Here is a 4,883-nt window from a genome sequence, read left to right on the forward strand (position 1 = left end):
GGGTAAAGGGTCAAGGTGAGCTCTGATAAGGCTTGACAAGACACTGGAGAAAGATGTAGGTTTAGGACAAAAACCAGGAACACCACGTGAGGCAGTTTGGCTCAGTGGGCTCGTGGGAGGGAGAGAAGCAGTAGATCGGATTATCTCAGTCTTAGTGACAGAGAAACTCCATGTGCTCCTCACTCGTTGTTGGAGGGTGAGGGTGGAGGAGACAGGATGATGGACAGTGTTTTACAAAGAAACAAAACCAGGGTTAGTGATATTTAAAATGAGTGAACAAACCTGATGTATTTAGCTTTTATCCAGAATATTAAAAAAAACGACTGAAGTCCTGGTTCGAATCCCGTCTTGGCAGATGATGGAATCTGAATTCAAGAAAAAAAAATGTATTAGGAATCTCCTGATCTCCACGAAACCATCGTCAATGGCGAAAAGAACCTGCCAACCTGACAGCGGCCCAGCCAGCTACTCACTGTATTAATCACTGCAAAGTCTCAACACAGGAATGAAACAGGATGGACCAGTTGACAACTAACATGGTACCAGAAATTACAACCACAGAATCAGCCCTCTCGATGGTGCAACGTCCTCCTCACTAACATATGGTTTTTGGTGCCAAAATGTGGAGAGCTATATCACAGTCTAGTCAAGGAACAGCCTGACATAGTCATACTCACGGAATCAGCCCTTACAAACAGTGACCAGACACCACCATCACCATCCCTAGATATCGAGAGTGTGGGGGTGCTGAAAAAGCACGATAGTCAGGCAGCATCCGAGGAGCAGGAAAATCGGCGTTTCGAGCCTAAGCCCTTCATCAGCCTGACCTGCTGTGCTTTTCCAGCACCAGACTCTTGACTCTGATCTCCAGCATCTGCAGTCTTCACTTTCTCCTGAAATCTCTGAATTTGTCAGGTCCCACCGGCAGGACAGACCAGGCAGAGGTGGTGGCACAGTGGTGTACAGACGGGGAGGATTTGCCCTGGGCGTACACAGCACTGGCTCCGGAGACCAGGAAGTCTCATGGCTCCTGCTGATTACCACGTCCCGTCCTCCCTTGGCTGATGAATCACTTGTCCTTCATGTTGCACAACATTTGGTGGAAGCACTGAGGCAATAAAATGGTGTCAAACGTACTCTGGGTACAGGATTTCAATGTCCACAATCGAGACTCGCTCTCCAACAGATTTACTGACAGAGCTGGCCATGTCCTAAAGGACATAACTGCTCAACTGAGTCTGCAGCGGGTGGTGAGGGAACCAACAAGAGTGTAAAACATACTTGATCTCATTGTTATGAATTGACCAGCTGCAGATACATCTAGCCATGACGGTATCGGTACGGGTGACCATCACACATTCCTTTTGGAGACAAATTCTTGGCTTAAATTTGAGAAAACCCCCCATTGTGTTGAGTGGCACTATCACCGTTCTAATTGGGACAGACTTTGAAGAGATGTAAGATCTCAAACTGGGTATCTATGAGGCAGTGTGGGACATCAATAGCAGCAGAACTGTACTCCAGCACAATCTGTAGTCTCATGGGTTTGTAAATCCTGCTCTCACCCATCACAATGGACGTAAAGGAGTGCATGCCAAGAGCAGCACCAGGCAGACTTAAAAATGAAGTGTCAACCTGGTGAAGCTACCAAACAGAACGACCTGCATATCAAACAGCATCAGCAGCAAGCAACAGAGCTAAGTGATCCTACATCCACTGGAACAGATCGGAGCTCTGCAGTTCTGCCACATCCAGATGTGAATGGTGATGGACAATTAAACAACTCACTGGAGGAAGCATCACAGAAATCCCCTCCTTTACTGATGGAGGAGCCTCACACATCCGTGCACCAGATAAGATGACAGCATTTGCTGCAATCTTCAGCCAAAAGTGCAAAGTGGGATGATCCATCTCCGCCTTGTCCAGTAGTTTCTAACATCACAGATGTGAGTTTTAAGCCAGTTCTATTCAGTTTGAATAACATCAAGAAATGCTGAAGTCCTGCAAAGGATACGGGCCCTGCCAACATTCTGGCAATAATACTGATGGCTTGTGCTCCAGAACTTGCCACCCACCAAGCCAAGTACCACTCCAGCACTGGCATTTACCGACAATGTGGAACATTGCCCAGGGATGTTCAACACAAAAACACAGGGCAATCCAACCCAAGCAATTTCCATCTCTCAGTCCACACTCGATCAGCAGTAAAGTGATGGAAGATGTCATCAACAGGGATACCAAGTAGCAGCTGCTCAGCAACATTCAGCTGAGTGACACTCATTTTAGGCACCACCAGGGCCACCCAGCTCCCGATTGTGTTACCGCCTGATTCACAATCTGGCAACCAGCTGAATCCCAGAGGTGAGGTGAGTATGATAACTAAGACCCACTCCAAGACCACTATTTATAGCTGATTCCACCGTTGTCGCAGCTCATATACTTTCATCCACCTTGTGTTATCTCCAGACTTCATATTCCAAACACACTCAGGGCCAGATTCCCACATTGAACATCCCTGTAATCTCAAGAAATCTCTGCTGGTTGATTCATCAAAAGGCTCCTAAGTATAATCAACAGCATACAGTCATAGAGATGTACAGCAAGGAAACAGACCCTTACGTGAGAAACAAAGCTCACTCCCTTCAATAATTGTAGTCCGACACAAAAATCTGAATCAGCAGTGTCCTTCATTTTACACTTGAACGTGGGTGTAATGTCCACAAGGCAGGGACAAAAACACACCAAATTCAACAAACTCTCGAAATTTATATAATTTGGGCCCCTACGTTTTTTTTTCTTATTTGATTGTTCCCCCCGCTTACATCATTCCCTTCCCTAAGACTGATCCCACCAATTCTGGCCTTGTCCGTGATAGAATGCTTAACTCTGGCCTCATATGGTCGTTTGACGTCATCCCACTGCAGGTCATCGTTAGGCATATTCTTTCTTTATCGGTATCTATTCTTTCCATCTGGACCTCTCCTGAAACCACTCTGTTCTCATGACCTCTTTAATTAGGATTTGTTCCTGTGTCTCCGTACAAGTGGGAAACAGATGTTTTTACCTACTGTTATACAAACCGATTTCATCCCCTTACAACTTCTTATGTATTTGCCCATACATCTACCATTGTTTGGCAATCACGTCTCATGCTGACATACCATTTTTAATTGATATGAAAACAATTATATATTTCCTCTACATAGTTTCCATCCTTGTTGACTTAGCTCTTGGCTGAAACAATTACACACTGATGTGAGTTCATTTACTCTGTATTAGAAATTATAATTGCAGAAATAACATTAATTTACCTGGATCCCACACTAAGGTCCAACCCGTCCATGCCGACCAGAGGCCCAAACCCAATCTAGTCTCACTTGCCAGCACCTGGCCAATATCCCTCAATTTAAAATTCTCACACTTGATTTAATTCCTGGCTGTGGTAATCCCTAGCTCCCTGCACCACACACACTTTGAGACCTCGACAAACCATTTTCTTCGAGACTCCCAACCATTTGTTAATTTATTACTTCACCTGTGTGGCTGTTTCTACAGTTGCTGAAGCAGCATGGTCTGAAATTCGCAGCCAAAACCTCACAGGTCTGCTTTCCACCTTTAAGACATTCCTCAAAACCTGCTTTTTGGAAATGTTTTTGGTCACCTGCCCTAACATATCCATCTCTGGCCTTATATATAAAGATCTCAATTGTATTCTTGTGAAATTATAAGCAGGATAATAAAACTACAAACTGTTCTTGATTTGGACATTATGTTCAAATAATCACTGTTGCTGTAATGAATACTCTGTAATGTCTCTTACCCAACCACATTGTGGGAGCATCTTCACCACACAAACTGAAGCTGTACAAGAAATTCAAACATCACCCTCTCCACAGGCAACAGGGCTTTGGCATTGATCACTGGTATCTGTGGAAGGAGAAACACAGTTGATGTTTCAGGGAGTGTAAAACGGATTACAGGGAATGAAAATGGTGCAGAATTTGATAGTCAGAAATGGAAGGAAAATACACTTGCTTGTTGGAAAAAAGAATTCTTGACTGTCAAAAATATTCAAGAAAAAAGTAATCTGATAATAGAGCAGCACATGGTTAGGGGATGGGCCGCAGTAAAAAAAAACTCTTTTACAAAGGGTCTATAAAAGTAATAATACAGTACGAAACAGACCAAAAATACACCAATGGTTCGAGAATGAGGAAGCTAGATATTGACAAAGTGGTCATGAGGGAGTCCAGAGGTGAAACAGAGCAGTATTGGCTGCTGTCATCCCAATACTCTATACGAGAGACAGGCTGCACATGCGCCTTCCTGCACCTTGCCCCCTACAAAGATGGCGGCTCCGCACGTCCCCAGTGAATCGTTGTCCCGAATAAAGATGGCGGCGCTCACTCAGGCCTGCAGCCGCGCTGAGGGAATTCCCCATTTACTGCAAACACGGGACTGGGACGTTCAAATTTGTGTTTTCCGACGTGCACAATTTGTTTGTAAAACCTCTCCGCTCATAGCAACACAGTTTTTCTCCCGATTTACTGTTTATTTCTTTCCTTATCATATCCTTTCTCTCCATAACTTCCCGAACATTCATTACAGCGACTCTGCGCCGCGCGCGAGGGTGATCACATGGTTTAGTCTAGCTCCGCCCTTCATTCACATTGATTAGTTGAAGGACCAACCTCCCACTCGGTCCGCCAGCTACGCCCTCCGTCCTTTCATTGGTCCGGTGCTGACATCAATCAACTGGCGTCACTTTGTTGCCTAGAGCATGCGCAGTGTGTCCTGATTTTACTAAAATGTTGGGTAATGTGATGGGAGAGTTTACTGAGGGTAAGAATCCCCTTTGTGTGAGCTCTGCAGTAGATTTCCTT

The 4,883-nt window shown here is 44.9% G+C and overlaps 1 long non-coding RNA gene across 3 annotated transcripts in view; it reads right to left on the reverse strand.

Moving 5' to 3' along the window:
• LOC122551871 overlaps positions 1-4,464 on the reverse strand; it is a 12,188-nt gene extending 7,724 nt beyond the window's left edge. For 2 of the 3 annotated variants that reach the window (XR_006312219.1, XR_006312217.1), the window contains exons 1-3: positions 4,333-4,464; positions 3,821-3,927; positions 283-365 (exon numbers count right to left, since the gene is read on the reverse strand). This is a non-coding gene — a long non-coding RNA (uncharacterized LOC122551871). Of the gene's footprint in view, positions 1-282; positions 366-3,820; positions 3,928-4,185; positions 4,201-4,332 lie in introns of those variants that run through there. The other variant, XR_006312218.1, reaches the window with a different exon arrangement.
• Positions 4,465-4,883: the final 419 nt, after the last annotated feature.

Source organism: Chiloscyllium plagiosum, chromosome 7, assembly GCF_004010195.1.
Source record: "Chiloscyllium plagiosum isolate BGI_BamShark_2017 chromosome 7, ASM401019v2, whole genome shotgun sequence".
In the NCBI taxonomy this organism is placed as follows: Eukaryota; Metazoa; Chordata; class Chondrichthyes; order Orectolobiformes; family Hemiscylliidae; genus Chiloscyllium; species Chiloscyllium plagiosum.